Here is a 23,782-nt window from a genome sequence, read left to right on the forward strand (position 1 = left end):
TAAGGGCAGCGCCCCATCTGGAGCAGGGTTTAAGGGCAGCACCCCCTCTGGAGCAGGCTTTAAGGGCAGCGCCCCCTCTGGAGCAGGCTTTAAGGGCAGCCTGTAGCTCAGGAACAAAGACAGCGGCTGAAGACTCGGAACTGTAGACAGCGGCTGAAGACTCGGAACTGGAGACAGCGGCTGAAGACTCGGAACTGGAGACATCGGCTGAAGACTCGGAACTGTAAGCGGCTGAAGACTCGGAACTGGAGACAGAGGCTGAAGACCCGGGACCAGATACAGTGGCAGGAGACCCGGGACCGGACACAGTGGCAGGAGACTCAGGACCGGACACAGTGGTAGGAGACTCTGGACCAGACACAGTGGCAGGACTGGACACAGTGGCAGGAGACTCGGGACCGGACACAGTGGCAGGAGACTCGGGACCGGACACAGTTGCAGGACTGGACACAGTGGCAGGAGACTCGGGACTGGACACAGTGGCAGGACTGGACACAGTGGCAGGAGACCCGGGACCGGACACAGTGGCAGGAGACTCAGGACCGGACACAGTGGCAGGAGACTCGGGACCGGACACAGTGGCAGGAGACTCGGGACCGGACACAGTGGCAGGAGACTCGGGACCGGACACAGTGGCAGGAGACTTGGGACCGGACACAGTGGCAGGACCGGACACATTGGCAGGAGACTCAGGACCGGACACAGTGGCAGGAGACTCGGGACCGGACACAGTGGCAGGAGACTCGGGACCGGACACAGTGGCAGGACTGGACACAGTGGCAGGAGACTCAGGACCGGACACAGTGGCAGGAGACTCAGGACCGGACACAGTGGCAGGAGACTCAGGACCGGACACAGTGGCAGGAGACTCGGGACCGGACACAGTGGCATGACCGGACACAGTAGCAGGAGACTCAGGACCGGACACAGTGGCAGGAGACTAAGGACCGGACACAGTGGCAGGAGACTCGGGACCGGACACAGTGGCAGGAGACTCGGGACCAGACACAGTGGCAGGAGACTCAGGAACGGACACAATGGCAGGAGACTCGGGACCGGACACAGTGGTAGGACTGGACACAGTGGCAGGAGACTCAGGACCGGACACAGTGGCAGGAGACTCGGGACCGGACACAGTGGCAGGAGACTCGGGACCGGACACAGTGACAGGAGACTCAGGACCGGACACCGTGGCAGAAGACTCGGGACCGGACACAGTGGCATGACTGGACACAGTGGCAGGAGACTCAGGACCGGACACAGTGGCAGGAGACTCGGAACTGGACACAGTGGCAGGACTGGACACAGTGGCAGGAGACCCGGGACCGGACACAGTGGCAGAAGACTCAGGACCGGACACAGTGGCAGGAGACTCAGGACTGGACACCGTGGCAGGAGACTCGGGACCGGACACAGTGGCAGGACTGGACACAGTGGCAGGAGACTCAGGACCGGACACAGTGGCAGGAGACTCAGGACCGGACACAGTGGCAGATGATGGCACCGCGGAGCAAGAGGCAGATGATGGCACCTTGGAGCAAGAGGCAGATGATGGCACCTCGGAGCAAGAGGCAGATGATGGCACCTCGCAACAGGAGACAGAGGCTGGCACCTCGCAACAGGAGACAGAGGGAGTTGGCGCCTCAGGACAGGCGGCTGGAGCTGGCGCCTCAGGACAGGTGGCTGGAGCTGGCAGATTGGGTCTCTTCCCAGAGAACAGAAATGATGGAGCATAAACAAATTTGGAATGCCGAGAGGAAACAACAGGGGATGGTTCAGTAAGCTGATGTGGTCTACGGATAGGATAGTCCTGCAAGAAATGTGCATTGCTGGCACAGTAGAGACACAACTTGTTTGTTATTCTGCGTTGTCGCTCCTCTTTGGTCAGATGGGGGCGTGGACCACCTGTGAACTGGGAATTAGTTACCCGTTAGTTCTTACTAAACAGCAAATTTGTAGAAGCACAATTAAAAGGTGCTGTTTGCACAGGTTCAGCAGCAGTAAAGGTGGATTGAGACAGACCAGCAGCTTCTGTATTAGAAGAGACATAATCAGACAGTCTCCTGCGAGGGTCCACAAGTAAAGAGGAAAATCTAGCAAGCTGAGAACGTAGCAAGATAATGTCCATCTGTAAAGTTTGTAGCAGTGGCAATTCCAAGATTGATGAAACAGACATGTTGCAAAAAACAATTGAAAAATTGATTGCAGAAAAAAGGTCCCAGAAATAAAACAAAACTTTCACCTGACTCCTGAGCTGTTTTGTTAGCTGGTTATAGTGTCACGGATCAATGTAGAAATACAGCTAAGGAGCCATGAATAATGGTGAAAAACATACAAGTTTATTGCTGAAGAGACTGAACAGATGATGTAATAATGGTCTTGTAGAAATTACCAGGTATACACAGTTGCAGGTAAACAGGAGGTGTGGAAAGATTCCAGGCAACAAGTACAGGCAGATGCACAGGAAAGTACCAGGTTCACAGATGAAAACAGGTCAGCAGAATGTATGTTAAGATCCCAATGCAGCATAATTACAGGAGCAAAACAGGAGGAAGAATCCACAGGGTGTAACATCAGGAAATGAAACAGGATGGGACAACAATAACCAGCAATGACTGCTGGGAGGAACAGGTATATATAAGGGAAATGAGAACACACCCAGGTGCATGGGATAATTGGAGAAAGTGTTAACCCCTAATGCAAACATGAAAGGCAAGATAGCAGCACCTCTGGTAATCAGAGGTACTGCTGCAAATACACATTAATAAAGTCAAAATGCAGGAGCTGCCAGGCAAAGTAGCATGTAATACATAATCTTGCAGACAGATCCTGACACAATGTCAGCGACCATATCTACAACATCTTAATATATTGCATTGGTAGGTTCTGATATAGACTTGGTCTACATGTTATTGATTCTGTGTGACTGCCTTTTGTTCAGTGTTTTATGTGACGTGCTAGCTGCCATTGTGTACTTGGATCTACAGCATTTTACAAAGTGGTTCCATTTATTACAACAGGCATTACAACTTTTATTAAAGGCCAGGCATTTTAACACTCAGGTGTGCGCTGTATAGAAAATACTTCTGCCTCCATCCTTAATTCTATTGTACTCCTCTTAGACTGTTCATTAAGCATGCAGATATGAATGGCAGTTTCTAAAGTAAATTTTTCTTAAAAACTCTGTGTGTACAGTATCATTATGAATAATACAAACAGTTCTGTCTCTGACTAGTCTGTTGGTGCCAAAATCAACTTTTTTGCTAGTAACCTTAGTGTGATTGTAAATTTTCCTCACTCCTTTGGTTTGTGGTATTAAATATGTCTGTCCATTGTTACATTCTTTATGGGTAAACACATCTCCTCAATCTTTTTTAGAAGCACTTTGGAGTCCTCGTTATCCTCCCCTTCCTCATAGACAAATGTGTATGCTTTATCTATTGCCCTTGCACCAGTCAGATTTAATAAAGTATATGCGTGTGCATTTTTTGACTTCTCAGATAGCGTTGCAGTATACTTTCCATTCCTTTTTGAATTGGAGCCAGTTGTCAGTGATGTTTTCATCAACGATGAGATGATCAAATCGGTGGAGACCTTGAGCCATGTCTGCCAACTTCTGACACCATGTACATGTGAGTGTAGAAAGACTGGAGTGATAGCTATGTGCTTACTACGTGTTTACTCAGCATGATATACATAATTAGAATGCAAAACAGAGAACAGGAACTTCCCAGCATGCATAGCCAATGACCTCACTTCCTGCCTGCTCGGGCAGGTCATATATTTACAGGTTGAGTACCTTTTCAATGGTGTCCATACGATTCCATCGCCACTGGAAAAGGCACAGTGGATCAGTTGTGAGTTCTCATCGCCATGGGTGATCTTAGCTGCGCATGCGCAATAGTCACACAGGCTATTAGAGATGTTCACTGACCCTGTGTTCTGGCTTTGGATCTGGATTAACTTTGTGTTTTGGTAAAACCGCCCTTGCGTGTTTTGGATCCCTATTTTTTTTCTAAAATCCCTATTTTTTTTTGCTAAAGTCACAGAATTTTGCTTTTTTTTTTCACTACATTATTATTAACCTCAATAACACTAATTTCAAGACATTTTCAGTCAATGTTGACCACCTCACAGGTCACAATATTATTTTCATACACTTTCAAATAAAGACTGCAGCGACCTGGCTGGATGGTAAGTGACAGAGCAATGACACAAATACATGGCAGTTCATAGCACATCTAGGAAACATTGCCACACAGCAGTGGCAGAAAAGAAAAGTGGTGCAAGATGGAATTGTCCTTGAGCCCTCCCACCCACCCTAATGTAAGATATTGAAAAGGACATGTACAGTTTAACAAAGAAAGCACTTCAGCAACAAGCAGTGCCACTTTTGTGACTGAAGTGCTTGGTTTGTATGGGTCCCCACAAAACAAGCTAACAATGGGCTTAAGGCACCTAAGCAAACAGTGCTGTTAATGAACTCTACTGTGGCAAGTCATGCACCAGTAGAAGCAGTTCTTGCCAGTGATAAGAAGAAGGTCATTGTCATGCCTGAGCATAAGACCAAAAAATTCACCTCTTATATGTGGAATTATTTTTACGCAAATCCTGGCAACAGTTGTCTAGCCATTTGTAGCATTGTAAAGCCACAGTCAGTAGAGGTAGTAACCTTAACCATCTAGGAAACTCAACCATGTTACGCTATTTGAAGCAAGTTCATAGAAAGTGTGACAGGATGGACCGCCTATGCCACCCTGTCTGCTGCGGCTGGGAACCGGATGGGCTTACTTTGCTACTGTTCCCTTTTGTTATCCCAAATGCGCCCTCTTGCTGCAGTAGGAGGGGCTTACAAAGTCTGCCACCACTGGACTCTTTTCCAGCATCCAGAACCGGGTTTCTTCTGGGTAACTGACGCTGCTAGCGTATCTCGTTGCTGGTGTACCTGGGCTATTACTTGTGACCTCTTACTACGGATCAGGGACTTTGGATGGATCCCCCTGGCCTATCACACTGACCAGGGCTGCATGGGTAGCAGGCAGAGCAGTGGTACTGGAAAGCTTGGGTCCAAACCTCAGAACAGCCGGCGAATGGATTAGATTTAGGGTCTAATCTGTAGATCACAGGAATACAGCAATATTTAAGATGTTTTCAAGCAGGTCTTGTAGCAAGATGTTTATTTGCTCACACTGGTGGAAGGTACCAGTGTGATTAGGTCAAATGTTGAAATCAGAAGAACAAGTTTCAAATACAAGCTTGTGCCTTTTATACATTTCAGACACAGGCTATTTTTTTTTTAACTCAAAATTTTATTGCATAATAAAGTATGAATGACATAAACATAAAACAGCAAGCATGTATTGCAATATAACAAGATAGTAATGGGTAAGGGGCGGGAGGGAAAGGGAGTGGGCATTGGAGGGGATGTAGGGTAGGCAAGGGGGGGGGGAGATGGCTGTCTCATGGGGTATACTAAGAAAAGCATGTTCACCTTCAGAAGGGAGCGCTATCAGGTCTGCATGGGAGTATTTTAAAGTAGTAAGGGGGTCGATGTTATCTGGCATTGTGTAGGGGGAGATTATTTGGAGGAAGAGAAAACTGCGGGGATCCTAGGCATAAAGCCAGGGGGCCCAAATTTGATGAAATTTGTCTTCTTCGTCTCGCAGTAGCGAAGTGATTTTTTCCATGTTGGCAATGAACCATATATATGATCTAAGAGAAGAGAAGTGGGGGGGGGGGGGGTCAGCCTGTTTACAAAATTTAGCAATCAGGCATCTAGCGGCTGCCAGGACATGTGAAGCAAGTTTTGCAGAGTGGGTGTCTAGGTCTTGTATAGGATAACAGAGTAGGAAGGACCATGGATTCTTCCTAATAGGGCATTGGAGGAGGGAGGAAAGAAGTCTCGAATCCCTGTCCCAGAATGAGGAAATAACAGAGCATGACCACCAAATATGTACGAAGGTGCCTCGATGACCACAATTTCTCCAGCAATCGGGAGAGGCTGACTGGTACATCTTTGCGAGCCTGTCAGGTGTGAGATACCACCTGTAGTAAACTTTGTACGCATTTTCCTTAATGTGGAGATGGAACTAGAAGCCACATTCAGCCTGATGGTCTCCCAGCAGTCCTCCTCCGGGGGAGGGCCCAGATCCCTCTCCCACTCCCTCTCATGTGCGTTCCCGGAAGGCACCAATTTCTCCAGTAGAAGACTATACAAGGACGAGATCATACCACTTCGCAAAGGGGAAGAAAGGCAGAGAGATTCAAATTGGGAGGGGGAGTGAGGTGAATTGTCCGACAGGAGTGACACTGGGGAGGCTCGGATAGTGGCTGCCAAAGGCTCAATGACCAGGGCGAAAATTAAAGGGGAGAGTGGGCATCCTTGGCGGGTGCCATTTCTTATTGGAATGGGATCAGAAGGAGAACCATTAACCATAGCCTTAGCAGAGGGATGAGAATACAAGGCCTGGACCCCCGACAAGAAATCCCCAGACAGACCGAAATGCTTGAGGGTATGAGTCATGAACTGCCAGGAGATCCTGTCGAAAGCCTTTTCGGCATCCAAGGATAAAATAATGGAGGGAGTTTTCCTGGTGTTAAGTATGTGGATGAGGTCAATAATTCTCCTTGTGTTATTCCTGGCCTGGCTACCAGGGACAAACCCCACCTGACCATAGTGAACTAACCCGGGGAGTACAGTGTTTAAGCGATTGGCCAGGATCTTAGTGTATAGTTTCAAGTCGTTGTTAAGGAGGGATATTGGGCGATAACTAGCACAATTATGGACTTCTTTACCCTCCTTGTGGATCAGGGTTATCCGAGCCTCCAGAGATTCTTTAGGCCAGGGTTTGCCCTTTAGAATAGAGTTAAAAAGAGTGGAGAGTTGAGGGGCCAGAAGAGCAGCAAATTTCTTATAGTAGGCTGCCGAAAACCCATCAGGACCAGGTGCCTTTTCTGTTTTCTGAGCCTTAATAACCTGCACTACCTCCTCTAAGGAAATGGGTTCACTGAGACGATCTGCAGCCTGGGGAGTAAGCTTCGGGAGGCAAGCGTCTTCCAGAAACTTATCTATACGCTCTGCCTGTTACTGATGGGCCGAGGTGTTTGGGGGTTGAGGGAGATTATACAGTTTTAGATAATAGTTCTGGAATTCTGAGCGGATTAATTTTGGGTCATAGACCAGAGCTCCGGAGGAATCCATAATAGCCATAAGATTATGGGCCGAGACTTTGGTCCGCAGCCGAGTGGCCAGAGCTTGTCTGCCTTATCACCCTTTTTCGTAAAAGCGTTGGTTCAGCCATTTCAGCTTGTTGGCCACTCGGTGGGAGAGAAGCAGGTTAAGTTCACGCCTCACAGAAGCCATCTGTTCGAATAAAGCAGGGTCAGGATTAGATTTATGTTGTTCCTCCAACTGGTGGAGGGCCGTGGAGAGTTGCATAGTCTCAGCCGCTCTAGCCTTTTTGGCAATTGCTGCCGAAGCCATTAGGTGGCCTCTAATGACCGCCTTATGAGCATTCCAGAGAGTAGAGGGTGAGATATCAGGAGATTCATTTGTTTCAAAGTATTCGGATATTAGGGATTTAATATGAGCTACTGTGTTTTTGTCATGGAGAAGGGACTCGTTGAGTCTCCAGGAGAAGGTAGAGGAGCGAGAGACAAGGGAGGAGAGGTCCGCCGAAATTGGGGCATGGTCAGACCATGTAATTGAGTGGATAGTAGAGTTAGTGAGTTTAAGGGTCAGGTCGTGGCTGAGCAGGACCATGTCGATTTTGGAATAGGTGTTATAGACTGAGGAATAGAAAGAATAATCTCTGGCCAAAGGGTCAGAGATTCTCCAAGTATCGTACAGATTGTGCAGTTTCATGAAATCTTGCAAGGCCCTGGAGTTCCTCCTGTCCCTCCTGTCGGAAAGAGCAGCTGAGGGGGCAGATCTATCCATATGGGGTGTAAGGACTGCATTAAAGTCTCCTCCCACTATCAATTCTCCCTTACGAACCTGAGAAAGTGTAACTTCCAGGCGTTTAAAGAATTTGTGCTGATCTTGGTTCGGGGCATAGATATTCACTAGCGTGCACGGGAGGTTGTTCAGTTTACCCACTAGGATAAGATATCTACCTTCTTTGTCTCTGTGAGTGTCTGCGAGATCAAAGACAAGGTTACGCGAGAAAAGAATTGCCACCCCGCATCTCTTCTTGGCAGAGTCACAGGCATGATAAGAAAGGGGAAATCTTTTGGATTTAAGTTCCGGGTGCAAGTGCTTAACAAATTGGGTCTCCTGTAGGAATACTAGGTCGCCCTTAAGGGCATGTAAGGAAGCGTAAAGTTTGCCTCTTTTTTGGGGAGAGTTAAGACCTTTAACATTAAAAGATATCAGGCGAAGCGTCATGAGAAAGTCAAAGGGGAGGAGTCAGGAGGAAAAAATATGTATAGTGAGTTGTAGTTTTGATTTGCTGGAGGGGTAGATACCAAAGACGACCATGGTTGGGGAAACATTGTAGGTGTGACAGGAGAGTGGGGGTAGGAGGATGGGTGTGGCGCAGGATGCCCGTCCAGGGCGCTGGTGGGGCAGAAGGAGCGGTACCCTAGGTACCCGGGGACCAGCTGAGAGCAACCAAGCTCTATGGGGGAAGTGGCTAGGACTTACCAATCGAGAGGGCGAAAGGTAAATAGCTGACAGGGGGGGGTGGGGGAGAGGTCAGGAGGTGGGTATATGCTACCCAGTGGGCCCATGTGTGTGGGTGCGGGAAGGGGGAGGTAACAGACTAGGGTATATCAGTAAGATGGGACCACATAATGCAAACATGTACATTAACTATGTAACATTGTCAAACTAGAAGGTACAATGATAGCAGGTGGATGCTTACAAATCCCAATATGTACCAATGTAAACGAGTAAAGAGATCCAACAGTTAAACGAAAAACGATTACATAGCAAGTCCAAATAGACCTTAAAATCAGACAAACAGGCCTGCCAGTGGTCATAGGAGAGGTACAATCTTTCCGAGGGGGGTCCATAGCGGCTTTACGCTGTGGCTCCAAGAAGGCCATGGGTATGGAGATCCACCTGTAAGCGGAGAGAACAAAAACAAAAAAGGGCAATTAGAAACAGCAGGCCTAGGGCATGAAAACGATGCAATGAGAAATTAGGCAACGTGTGAACATTTCGGAGGGCTCGTCCCCGGGTAGGCATAGTTCCTCAGAAAGCCTCCAGTAGGGGTGGCCACTAAACGATCAGGAACGGCTCTCGATAGCCCTGTTCCAGTTGGACCCTCCCTGGGTGGGGAGTTTCTCATCCCTAAAAGACAGTCAGGTAGATAGATTACGAGGTCTTGCGAGAAGTGGAAGATTTCTGTACTGTGGACCATTCGCCTCGCGGAACTCTTTGGGGCCGCGGATTTTATTATTATTATTATTATCATTTATTTGTTAGGCGCCACAAGGTTTCCGCAGCGCCGCACATAGTACAAACAGTAGACTATACAGGGTATAACAGTACAGAACAATAAACAAAAGTACCAATACTTCAGAAACTCCAGGCAGGCAGATGCAATAGACATGGAGCAGAAGAACGGGTAAGGAGACAGGAGGGAAGAGGGCCCTGCTCAAGCGAGCTTACATCCTAAGGGAGGGTTAAACAGACCAGGCACAAGAGGAGCCAGTTGAGGGAATGGGAGAGAGGGGAGAATTAATGGCGGAGATGGGGGTTAAGTGGATGGTTGGTAGGCTTTGAGAAAGAGGTGAGTTTTGAGTGCACGTTTGAAGGAGCACAGAGTAGGAGAGAGGCGGATGGAGCGAGGGAGGTCATTCCAGTGAAGGGGGGCTGCACGGGAAAAGTCCTGGATTCTGGAATGGGAAGAGGTGATCAGAGTGGAGGAGAGGCAGCGGTCAATGGCCGAGCGCAGGGAGCGGGTGGGAGTGTGAATGGAGAGGAGGTTAGAGATATAAGGGGCAGTAGAGTGGGAGAGAGCCTTGTAAGTGGTGGTGAGGAGTTTGAAAAGAATTCTGTAGGGGAAGGAGAGCCAGTGTAGGGCAAGGCAGAGAGGGTAGGCAGAGGAATAGCGGCGTGAGAGGTAGATGAGTCTTGCTTCCGCATTGAGTATAGAGCAGAGGGGGGAGAGGGGGGAGTGGGGGAGGCCGGTGAGGAGGAGGTTGCTGTAATCCAGGCGGGAGATGATGAGTGCGTGTATGATGGTTTTGGTGGCCTCCTGAGAGAGAAAGGGACGGATGCGGGCGATGTTGCGTAGTTGGAAGCGACAGGCTTTGGCAAGAGAATGAATGTGGGGGGCAAAAGAGAGAGAGGAGTCAAGGGTGACACCCAAGCAGCGGAGTTGGGTGACAGAGGAGATGGTAGTGTTAACGACAATGGAGAGGTCATGGTGGGATGGGAGGCTGGGAGGAGTAAAGACAATGAGTTCAGTTTTGGAAATGTTGATTTTGAGAAAGCGCTCCGACATCCAGGAGGAGATGGCGGAGAGGCAGTCAGATACCTTAGCGAGGAGGGTGGAGGAAAGATCAGGTGAAGAGATGTAAAGTTGAATGTCATCAGCATAAAGGTGATACTGAAGGCCAAAGGAGGAGATGAGAGCACCAAGGGAGGAAGTATAGAGCGAAAAGAGTAGAGGGCCGAGAACGGAGCCCTGTGGGACTCCTACAGCGAGAGGGTAGGAGGAGGAGGAAGAACCAGACATGGATACAGAGAAGGAGCGGTTAGCGAGGTATGAGGTGAACCAGGCATGGACAGAACCAGAGAGGCAAAGAGAGAGAAGAGTTTGCAGCAGGAGGGGGTGATCCACGGTGTCAAACGCTGCGGAAAGGTCAAGGAGGATGAGTAGGGAGAAATGACCCTTGGATTTGGCCGATAGGAGATCATTAGTAACCTTGGCCAGAGCAGTTTCGGTAGAGTGGAGGAGGCGGTAGCCGGATTGGAGAGGGTCAAGGAGGGAATTGTCCGAGAGGTGCCTGGTTAGGCGGCTGCAGACAATTCGCTCAAGTAATTCAGAGGCATAGGGGAGAAGAGAGATAGGGCGATAGTTGGCAAGAGATGTGGGGTTGAGATTGGGTTTCTTGAGGATAGGAAAGATGAGAGCATGTTTAAATGAGAGGGGTACTACACCAGAGGAGAGTGATAGGTTGAAAAGGTGTGCGAGGTAAGAGCAGGCAGTGGGAGAAAGAGAGCGAAGGAGGTGAGAGGGGATGGGATCGAGAGGGCAGGTAGAGGGTGGAGAGGAAAGAATGAGAGCGCGAACTTCTTCACCTGTTGTAGGGCCGAAGGAGCACCAGAGTTGGGTGTTGGTGGGAGGTGAAGCGAAGAGGGAGGCGGGAGAAGGGGAGGAGTCTGATGGCCTCAATTTTGGAAGAGAAAAAGGTGGCAAAGTCAGAAGCGGACAGGGAAGACGGGACAGAAGGGGGTGGGGGGGAGAGTAGGGAGTTGAAGGTGGTAAAGAGGCGACGGGGATTGGAGGACTGAGAAGAAATGAGTGACTTAAAGAAGGATTGTTTGGCGAGGGAGAGGGCGGAGCAGAAAGAAGAGAGGATGAATTTAAAGAGAAGGAAGTCAGCCAGGGAACGAGATTTCCTCCAGAGGCGTTCAGCAGTGCGAGAGCCTGGTTGCCTGAGGTAGATGATTGAGAGGCGCCCGGGGGGGCTCGGGAGCAAGGCCTAAGCATTGTAGAAGAGCCTGAGCCTCCGGTAGTGTGTGGGCGGTAATCTGTCGCTCCTGATGCCAAAGGAACAGACGGAAGGGGAAGCCCCAGCGATAACGGACATTATGATCTCGTAGAACTTGCGTTACTGGGGCGAGCTCCCGACGTCTGGCCAGAGTGGTCGGTGACAAGTCCTGAAAGATCTGTATGTTGTGACCCTCGAATGTTAGAGTGTGCAATTTTCGGGCTCCGGGCAAGACCATCTCCTTGGTAGTATAGAAGTGAAGTCGTAAAATTACATCTCTGGGCTGGTTCTGGTCGGTCGATCTGGGCTTTAGGGCCCTATGGGCTCTCTCCAATAGTAAGTGGTCCTCCGGGACCTCAGGGGCAAATTGGGAGAAAAGCTTCTTCATGTATTGGACCAGGTGAGCAGATTCGACCGTTTCCGGAATGCCCTTCAGACGCAGATTGTTCCGCCTCGCCCGGTTGTCCATATCCTCTTGATGTTCCTGGACAGATGTCAAGTCACTACGTAGGCGCACAATGTCCTCCTCCATGCCTGTCTGGGAGGACACCACCGTCTCCAATCTTTGTTCAACTTGGTCAGTACGGGCTCCAATTGAAGCCACCTCCGCCCGTAATGAGTAGAGGGCAGCTTGCACTTCTGAGTGCACAAAAGATTTCAGTTCTTTAATTTCTTTGATTAACGTTAGGAAGTCCCGTCTGGTTATCGGGGACGTGTCATCTTCCTCTGAGTCAGATTCAGCAGAAGTATGAGGGGAATCCGTCCTCGACCGATGCGGGGTTGAGGTTGATTGCTTCGAGAAATATTGAGGGAGGCTTTTATGGTGGGATTTCTTACCTCCCTTAGGTATTGTGGAGGAACCTCAAAGGCTGGACTTTTAAGCAGGAGGAGCAGTATGCCCAAGCAGGTTAGTAGAGTAAATTACGATGGACGGGCCCACATAGGAAAGAGGACTCACATGGATCTGGGTATGCAAAGCAGTGTAGAAAAGACTTCCCCCCCCTGTCAGCATTTAGGGGGTTACACGGTCATTGCTCACCCCTGAGAGTCTGGGGTAGATTCCAAAAATAGGTAGGATACAAAATGGGTGGATCAGCAACCCAGAACAGTCTTTATTTAGGGACGGTCTGAGAGCCTGCTATTTATGTCAGTGCGGAGCCTGTATACTCAGAAATTTAGAAATGTCACAGTGAAATAAGGTATATGTGAAATTCTAGATGTCCTGTGATGTCCTGCATCTAGTTTTCAGATACAGAGAATCCAGGAGCCAGTCTTAATTAAAAGTTCCTGCCTTTAATGTTGGACCTTCACACATCAAAAGATCTAATTAGCATGGGGCATTTCTTCAGACCGTTCGGAATACATATTCACACAGAACGACATAACCCAAAAAGAAGCCAGTTTCCCACATCACAATACACAAACGGCTTTGTAAACAAAGGCTCATTATATCAGATATATACATCAGAAATAGTTATATCCTATAGCAACGTTAAACAGGAAAAACAAGTTTCTACCCTTGTCTCAGAAATAACGATTTCCTTATATCAAAACATACACAATTTTAAAAATAAGTGCATTGGCAATTTCTATAAATCAGCGCCCTGCGCTATTTCCTTTAAATGAATTCATACCAAAAGTTATTTATATGTGATCCAGTCACAGAAAGCTTTTGTGAAAATCAGAAACTTATGCTAAAAAATAACAACAAGCAGTCCAGCTTCAGCTACCTCCCTTCTCTCAGCTAGATCCCAGCACCTGCAATCTACACCCCCAACACCTTCATCATCAGTATCCTCACAAGTGATTGGAGTTAGTCCTGCATCCAAGTTTCTAAGGAGAGATGACTCCTCCCCTATTCAGGACTCCTCAGAAGAATCCTTGAGTGTTAGGCCCACTGCTGCTGCTCCTGCTGCTGGGGGTGGATCTTTAACCCAGAAGCAGACCAAGAAGAAGACTACTAGTAGTTTACAACAATTGACTGTGAAACAATCCTGTGCAAGAGGGAGCAAGTATGAAAGCTGTCACTCAGTCGGAAAGCGTATCACAGACGCCATGGCGACTTTGGTAGTATTAGATCTGTGTCCAATATCCACTATTAAGGCAGCTAGTTTTAGACAGTTACTTGAGGTCTTCTCTCTTCGTTACCAAATTCCATCACGACACCATTTTACTAAAAAAAGCTATTCCTCACCTCTACCAGAAGGTTCGTAAAAATTTAATTATTGGGCTACAAAAGGCCATTCTACCCACTGTACACTTAACCACAGATATGTGGACAAGCGGAACTGGGCAAACTAAAGATTATATGACTGTGACAGCCCACTGGGTTGGTGATTCGCCTTCACCAGCAGGGACAGCAGCAGCATGTACCCAAGAGCGTCACATTTTTCAGAGGCAGGCTACTCTGTGTATCACCTGCTTCACTAAGAGGCATATTATTATCATTATCGTAAAATTTGTAAGGCACCACAGTGCTCCACAGCGCCGTACAGTAGGGAAGACAAGGACATACGTAAAACAAGAAAAGACAAAATGAATGGAGACATGAAAACAAAGGGTATGGATGACCCTGCTCATTAGAGAGCTTACATTCTAAAGGGAAGAGGGCACAGCTGAAACAAGAGGAGCGAGTGTGGCTCAGAGTGGAGATTAGGATAGTTGTGAGGGTGCATTAGTGTGAATAGTGTTATTGAGGATAAGGTCACCGCTAAAAAAGAGATGGGGTTTCAAAGAACATCTAAAGATTTGAAGGCTGTGGGAAAGTCTGATTGAACGTGGTAGGGAATTGCATAAGTGGGGATGAGGGTGAATATGATGATAGTGTAGATTGCAGGTGCTGAGATCTAGCTTAGAGAAGGTAGCTATCTGACGCTGGTATGCTTGGTATATTTTGGGTAGAATGGGAGGTTGGCAATTTTATGTTTTTCTACAGTTAACTTTCACCTTTATTAGAGAGGTGTTTTTTTTCTTTAAAAAGGTACAAGCTTTTTATTTACATTTTTGTAAATCACTATGCACTTGAACATAGGCTTTAGCACATGAGGTAGAGGGATTAGTAACATCATGACTGAGACTGGAGAGTGACAAGAACAATGTGACTGAAGACTGGAGAGTGAGAAGAAAACTGCCACCCCTCCCGTTTCTGTATGAGCTGTGGCACAGTAAAATGTGACTGGAGACTTTTAATAACACTGCCAACCCTATTATTTGAATTTCTGCTTCAGCACTAAACACTGCCACCTCTCCTATTTCTGGGTGAGCTATGGCACAGTACAATGTAACTGCAGATTTTGATGAACACTGCCAACCCTATTATTTCTATTTCAGCAATGACAATTAGCAATGGAGCTGTCCTGTTGGTGTGTGCACTATCTAACACCATACAATGTTACTGCAGATTTGGACTAAGACTAAGACTGCCAGCCCTATTATTTCTATTTCAGCAATGAAAATTAGCAATGGAGGAATTGAGCTCTCCTGTTTGTGTGTTACCTATATAACACTGTACAATTTGACTGCAGATATAGAAGACCAAGCCTGACAGCCCTATTATTTGTATTACAGCAATGACAATTAGCAATGGAGCAATGAACCTCTCCTCTATGTGTGTTACCTATTTAACTGTGGTTGCGCCTCACATTCACACGCTATCCTCTTATTTTGTTCTCAGATACACTCGTAATAAAACTCTCACTTTTATGCACTTTGCCTTACTCAGTATTTTGACCACACTAAATAACACTTAAGCTTTGCAGAATTATTTATCCAATAACCACTGCATCTCAGCAGTACTTCACAGTATATATTTGTTATAAATAACCAATACTCACAACATATGTATGTATTTAAATCAAAGTATTTTACTGTTAACACGTTGTTCAACATAACATAGTATAGCAATATAAAATTAACCCTAGGTTCACCAACTTTATTCCTTACACTATCCTTGCTTTACATATGTATCCTTAAAAAGAATTAGTATTTATAATATTGATTTAACTATCAAAGATATCAGACAAGAGCTACAGTTATATGTATATAAATAGTTAAATCCACATTATAAACACATATAGCTATATATATATATATATATATATATATATATATATATATATATATATATATATATCAATGATACTTATCAAATCCTTGTATCCTGGATCCAATTCTTTATCTGCAATGTAGGGAACGTCTCTGTAGTATAGAATTCTTTCCTGTAGCTTAGTGTAGGTTTTCTGTAGTATAGTGTATATTTTCTGTAGTGCAGTGTATCCCTATATAATATATATTTTCTGTAGTGTAGTGTAGTATAATATATATTTTCTGTAGTATAATGTGGTGTGGTTTAATATATATTTTCTGTAGTGTAGTATGTCTGCAGTGTAGTGTGTCACTAGTGTAGTGCAGGACAGTGCTCGTTGTCCAGGGGCAGGCAGAGAGAGAGCGAGGGCGAGTTCCGGGTCTGGCTTTTATAGTCCAGACCCAAAAACTCCCAGCCTTCCCAGCAGCAACGTGTGTGTGGTGATTCACCACACACACGTGGATGTTGTGTGTGTCCAGGGGTGGTGATGTCATCATCCCTGGTGGTTCTCCCCACTGGGGTTCTGCTATGTAATACAAATGTGTATATTTCAGGAGCAGCTAAAACTATGTCTGTAAATCTGATATTCTTAATATACGACACAAAACTTCTATATTCTAGATATCAAGCAGACAGTCAAAAATTACATAACTTTGAAAAGCAGCAGAAAACAAAGTCACTCATTCAAATTGTCCATGCACGGAAACAAATTGTCTAAAATGTCTTTATAATGTCTTTCATTATCTTTATTATAAACCATTTATATTTGGTGCATGTGTTTATCACGTGGTGGCTATATATATCTTTCTGTTTTCTCGCACTGGTTCCTAGAGGGTCTGTTATTCGGGCATTTTATGTATGCTATGAATTTTATCTCGCATTGCCCTTATTTCTTATTTTTCCTATGATAATCGGGAGAAATTTGGTAGGAGATTTTCCTCCTTCCCAGAGAACATCAAGGGAAGTAGGAGAGAAACTGCGATTTCTTTTAAAGACATTTGAGACAATCTTTTTCTATTGTAGCGCTGGTATAAGGGCCAATTTGTTGTTTTGTACGAGTTCTGCTATGTAATTGACATAATCAACGGCGCATGCGCAGTTGCAGTGTGGCCATGCACGCGCCGATATGAGTAGGCACTGCGCATGCGCAGTTTGTACTATCTTCGTGTGCGCGCACACACCGCGCCTCCCCCCCTTCACAATAACATTGTACAATTTGACTGCAGATTTAGAAGACCAAGACTGCCAGCCCTGTTATTTGTATTTCGGCAATGACAATTAGCAATGGAGGAATGGAGCTCTCCTCTTTGTGTGTTACCTATATTACACCGTACAATTTGACTGCAGATATAGACAGCTATGGTGCAATGGAGCTCTCCTGAATGTCACTGGAGACTTTGAAGAACACTTTTACCCCTTCTCTTTCTTTTCTACCTATGACGCTGCCCAACTGCACTAGAGACTGCCAAGAACTGTGCTATCCCTTCTGTGTCCCTCCATGAAATGGCGCTGGATCGCCGTGGAGGACGGAACTTATAGAATCCAAAACTCGCAAGATCCAACGACGTCACAATGACGTTTTGGCTCGTTTTCAATTCCGAGGGCGTGCCGGCTCGGCTCGATACTTGGATCTGCTAAGTTCAGGTCTGTTCGGTTCTCGGGGAACCGATCCTGAGCATCTCTAGCTATTATACAGAATATAATGACAAAATAAAACCACATTTCAGCCATAACATATAGAATAGGTCTATGCATGCTGCAAAGCTTAAATTGGCTTCACTTGTGAATTCAAAAAGTTTGTGCTACTTTATCAGGGGCAGACACAGGATTTCCAAAAGGAGGTTGCCAGAGTGAGCATGACCAGGAACGTGGTGATCGTTATAGATAAATAAGAAGGCAGGCTCCCTCTTTATAAGCAGAGCAGTGTGAAGCGCACATACATTCCAACTGTTCCTGACTGAGGAAGACAATCACACAAAATCAGAATTACCCCACTAGAATCAAGACAGTTGGCAGCCTGTGCTGCGCTCTCCTACCTGTTCTTGCAGCTTTTACTACCTTCTGCTGTTGGTGTCTTAACCTCTGTTGCTGCTTGTCTGGATCCTGTAATGTCGAGAAAAAGAATAGGTACATGAAGTATAGAAATCTCCAACCAGCCCCAGTGTTAAATCAATAGCACCTATGTTTAAAATTAATTATGCTTTCTGACCTGTAACCAGTCTCAACATTAAAATAATAGCACTCACAGTTAATAAATAAATCAGTCATAAACCATAAATCAGTCATTTCATTACATTAAAAATATTCACATTTAATTAAGACTCATTTCCCCCCAAACATCCCCAACATTAAATTAATAGTATATATAATAAATACACCTATTTCCCTTCCAAAATGCCTTAACATTATATTAATAGTTTTCACATTTCACTACTCCCCAAAGAGGTTATAGCTTTAATAAAAATACCTATTTCCCACAATCACAAAATAAAATAATTAATATTCGACCCCTGTAAGCAGACACAAGAGGGAATGGGAGAGGGACCTGGGTCCTCTACCTGCAGAGGATTATTAGGAAACTATTAAAGAGCAGATGGCCACCAGTTCCACATTGATTAAAGAGATAGCATACAAAAGCTACTAAAGATGATACTTTATTTGATAAGTTTTCCAAAATGTATCCATCTAGCTACTCAACATGTTTACTTGGATGTGGATAACAGGGCTCATTCTTACACATCTGTTGCTCCTCTCCTCGCTACTTCTGTGCGTCATCACAATAATTCAAGGTCTTTCCTTCTTTGCTATGCCATTCAAGATGCTGATAAACATTCAGCAAAATTGTCTCCCTATATCCTTGGTGCCGCTAAATGCCCAATTGCCATAACATAGAAACAGAATGATCCGTCCAGCATCTATGCCCTGAAGTCCTATATTTGCTTTATTGCTTGAGTAGAGAAGATTACCCATCATTTGCACAATAAGGAAGATAGATTTCTTTATATCTGGGCAACCTGGCTATAAAAATAACTCCAGTCTCTCTCACCTGTATCTCTACTGTATCTCATCTAAATCCTGCCCTTTGACCAGGCTTCAAATGCCCCTCTTGTTGAGTTGAGTCCCTCACTGAACCTTGATTTACATGCCTTCTTGAGGCATCTGCGGCGACCAAATAATTAGCCCCTACCCTGACTTCATCGTCAAACGAATAGTCCTAACTCACACACTTACCTTCTTCCATACAGTGCCATGTTGGAAAGGCAGACTCTTTTCCTTGCCTGTTTTGCAGCCTGCACAGAAAACCTGTTATGTGGTGTGAACCCTATGTGAGACATGTGTCAGTGAGGGAGGGAGGAGTGCAGAAGGGGAGGAATGGATCAGTATGATCCACGGCTGCACGATATAAGGTGGCTTGTCCTGGAGGAGGTGGAGGGTCCCAGGACCACACCATTCCCAAGTGGGGGTAGGTGATGGTTGGGTTTTTTATGGGCAACTGGAAACCCCCTGTAAGTGTGTCCCTGTTATATTATACTGAATAAAGTGAATGTACTTCTAATTTCACTACAAAATATGGGCTTTAGAAGTCTATTTATTAAATGACAAAGTGGGAAAATGGCTGTTATTACCTGCAATAGGGTTTTGCACTATAGTTCTAAGATTCACCAGCTACCTCTGTGAGATTTTCATGATAGACTGTGACGATAGATGATTTGCAATCGCTGTGATAAGCGGTGATAGAAAATCTGCCTCTTTATTACATTTTAATAAATAAACCCCTTTGTGACCTATTTTGTGTCCAGAGATTATTCAAGCCTGCTTACCACTTAAAGGTACCACAAAATTGAGCAAGTACAAGCAGCCAGGCTGGACTATCACTATAAAGCAGCTCTGGCATGAAAAACATTGCAGCCTACATTCATGTACAAACCCAGTCAAGAAAGATTGGCTTTGGGTAATGATACTGTATTACCCAATAATTTATTGCAAGGCTATCTATTAGTGCCATCGCTGAGTACAATGGAAGTGAGTCCAGCACATGCAGTTGCTGTGGCTCATGACTCTTCAACTAAAAGAAGGGCTGGGAGTCTGAACAGCGCATATTAACAAAATCTTGGAGGAATAGAGACACCCAGTAAAATGCTCATGCTCCTTCTGGTAAATGTTATAATTTCCAGAATGCCAAACTTGGCCTGAAAACCAGGGCCCTGTTTATATGTTTGCATTTATCCATATCTTATGCAATCAGAATCAGTCACAGGTTTATACCTTCTAAGTAAACAAATAAACACTAAGTCAAACAGGCGCAACTATAGTAAAATCAGAAAGGCAGCTTGTAGGAAAATCAAATTAGGTCACACCAGTAACCTACAACCAAATATAACAATCAATAAAAGATATGCTGACAAGCGCCAATCAAAATTGGAAAGATAATTGACAGACCATCGATCTGTGGTAGGCCAATAGAATAGGAATTGTAAATATTCTGTCCCCTCTAATAAGGTGGAAATACAAATAAAATTGTCGAAAAATGAGATTCATATATCTAAATCAGCATAAGTCAATAAGAGGATAAAACTCAATCTCGTCATATACATCGATAAATGTCCACGAGTAAAGTAAATGTAATATTCAATATGCATGAACTAAAAAGTAGCTCCTGACAGTAATCCTGCCATGTGTATCCATTCAAGAAGTCTCTATACGTGATCCTTCATTAGCTGTTTTTAAGCAATACCTCCGTTTACGAGATGCTAACAAAACTGGGACCTCCTCATACAGGGGTCTATTTATGACCCTTCGTTTTTTTCACTTGATACTTTTCAATCCTTATCTCCTTGATAAGGATTGAAAAGTAACGGCTATGTATTAAAAAACTTCTCAGGGACAGCAGTCTATCGGCACTCACCTGATCATCGCAGTCTTTTCTCAAGTTTAAAGGCTGCGGTGATCTTCTCTTTTTTTTTCCTTTTTTGTTAGTGCGCATGTACCGACTGAAAAGTTGGTGCATGCGCAGTAACATCCTGGCCGGCAAACTGCAGGATGATTGACAGGGAGGGATCACATGATCCCTCCACACATGCGCTGTCATAGCAATTTCACGGTAAACACCCGAAAACTGTTGTTTTCGGGTGTTTAACACAGGAAAAATCCTTCATAAATAGACCCCATAGAAACACCACATACCCCCCAGCCTAGGTATCAGCTCTGAAATCCCGTATATAAGGATCCTTAATAAGATCCTTGGAAAGCAATGAATACACGGACCTCTTCGTATCAGTGTATCTCTTACCATCTCGACTATAATAACGGCTTTAAACTCCCGTATATAAAAATCTCCAATTAAGTCTTCAATAGATCTCGAGAAGGCAGGACAAGAGGTGTTCCAGATTCATATGAAATAGAAATAGGAAAAAATCCACATAGTGTAATTCCGTTATAGGGTACAAAATAAACACTTTTTATTATGTCATAAAACAAACAACAAGAGCAGAGATGTCTGTGTGCATGCCCGAGGGTTTCACTCGGCGCATGCGCACTGGAGTCAGAAGAGGAGCCCCCTTCATTGCATGCTGCTTCGGGAACGAAGATGGAGTGGTAAGTATGTTTTCCACTTCACAGGAACAGCAGTTTTTCAGAACTGCTGTTCCCGTGTTGCTTTTTTTTTTAATAAATATGAGAAATAGTTCAATCCTTATCAATGCGATAAGGATTGAAAACTATTTTTCATATTTTGCGAGTTTTGATAAATGTGCCCCTATATGAGGAGGTCCCAGTTTTGTTCGCATCTCGCATTTCTTAAAGACAGCTAATGAATGGATGCACATGGCAGGAATACTGTCAGGAGCTGCTTTTTAGTTCATGCACATTGAACATTACATTTACTTTACTCGTGGACATTTATCAATGTATATGACGAGATTGAGTTTTATCCTCTTATTGACTTATGCTGATTTAGATATTTGAATCTCATTTTTCGACAATTTTATTTGTATATCCACCTTACTAGAGGGGACAGAATATTTACAATTTCTATTCTATTGGTTTACCACAGATCGATGGTCTGTCAATTATCTTTTCCATTTTGATTGGCGCTTGTCAGCATATCTTTTACAGGTTTATACCTGTCAGCAAAATAAGATAGAGAAAACTTAGGAAACATGCACAAGTTTCAGCTAGCTTATCACTAGAATGACCTCAGACTATAAGGCACCAGAAAGAAAGACCACTCAAAGAGGATTAGAGTGAGATTGAGAGGCAGAGTAAGGTAAAGCCAAGCAGTGAACAGCAACTGCTAGATGACAGTAACAAAAGTGGGAATAAAACACGGTCTGGGAGAGATTTAGATTAATCAGAGAAGAGCAAATATTGCCTAATAGCACAAAAATGTAAATTAAACTCTGCAACTACTGGAAGGCTCTCACAACTTTCCATTTATACTGAATATAGACTATATGCTTATTTTCAACAAACTGTCAAACAAGGATTAAAATGAAGTGAACATGAACCACGTGGAACTACATCTAAAGAGAAAAAACAGACTAAAGTAAAACAGAGTCTACAGTTGTTATAAATGAATTTTTCCTTGGTAGTTGTCTTCATTGCATGTTTTATAAATCTCAGTCTTTCAATTATATGGAACTGGAGAAAGGCAGATTGAAAATATATGAATAAAGTAATTGAATTAACTGCAGTAGGCTATTAATTTAATTATGGAGTGCAGGTGGGGACCAATTATTGGGTGCTATTTTATTTGTGGGGTGATGGTGGGGCAATTTAATTTAATAGTGGGGCCTATGAATTTATAATGGGGTTATTAGACCTTTAATTTAATGCTGGGGTGGTTTGGAAGCTATTTATTGATCATGGGGCTGTTTGTGGAAAATGAGGTCTATTTATTAAATGTGATTATGTATTTTTAATGCCTGTGATTGTTGTGGGAAATGGTAATATTTGTTAAATGTAATTGCTATTTAAATTATTGCTGGGTCTGTTTGGAGTAGAGATGGGCGGGTCCGGTTCTCCGAGAACCGAACCCACCCGAACTTTGGGTATCCGAGTACCGAGCTGAGCAGCTCGGTACTCTCCCGCCAATTCCGAATCCAAATCGAGGCCGAACGTCATTGTGACGTCGTCGGATCTCGGGACTCGGTTCTCGCGATACTTCAACTTTATAAATACACGCCTCCACAGCAATCCATCGCCATTTGACAGAGGGAGAGAGCAGGGTGTAGTCATAGGCTAATTAGAGCAGGGACAGAGAAAGAATACAATATTGTTCTTGCAATTGCTCTAACCAAAATCGCTAGTGCAGAGAGGAGGATAGAGGTTTATTATTTTTTCTTCATATTTGGCACTCCCCAGCGCTTTTGGGTTGTCCCCCATAATTGTGCATTAATATTTCTGGCTGTCAAAAGTCATATCTGTCAGCAGTATCTACTCAATAAATGTTAGCACTCCTCAGTGTTTTTGGGGTGTCCTCTCTAATTGTGCATTAATATTTCTGGCTGTCAAAAGTCATATCTGTCAGCAGTATCTACTCAATAATTTTAAGCACTCCTCAGTGTTTTTGGGGTGTCCTCTCTAATTGTGCATTAATATTTCTGGCTGTCAAAAGTCATATCTGTCAGCAGTATCTACTCAATAATTTTAAGCACTCCTCAGTGTTTTTGGGGTGTCCTCTCTAATTGTGCATTAATATTTCTGGCTGTCAAAAGTCATATCTGTCAGCAGTATCTACTCAATAAATGTTAGCACTCCTCAGTGTTTTTGGGGTGTCCTCTCTAATTGTGCATTAATATTTCTGGCTGTCAAAAGTCATATCTGTCAGCAGTATCTACTCAATAAATGTTAGCACTCCTCAGTGTTTTTGGGGTGTCCTCTCTAATTGTGCATTAATATTTCTGGCTGTCAAAAGTCATATCTGTCAGCAGTATCTACTCAATAATTTTAAGCACTCCTCAGTGTTTTTGGGGTGTCCTCTCTAATTGTGCATTAATATTTCTGGCTGTCAAAAGTCATATCTGTCAGCAG

This window comes from Mixophyes fleayi, chromosome 1 (assembly GCF_038048845.1).
Source record: "Mixophyes fleayi isolate aMixFle1 chromosome 1, aMixFle1.hap1, whole genome shotgun sequence".
In the NCBI taxonomy this organism is placed as follows: Eukaryota; Metazoa; Chordata; class Amphibia; order Anura; family Limnodynastidae; genus Mixophyes; species Mixophyes fleayi.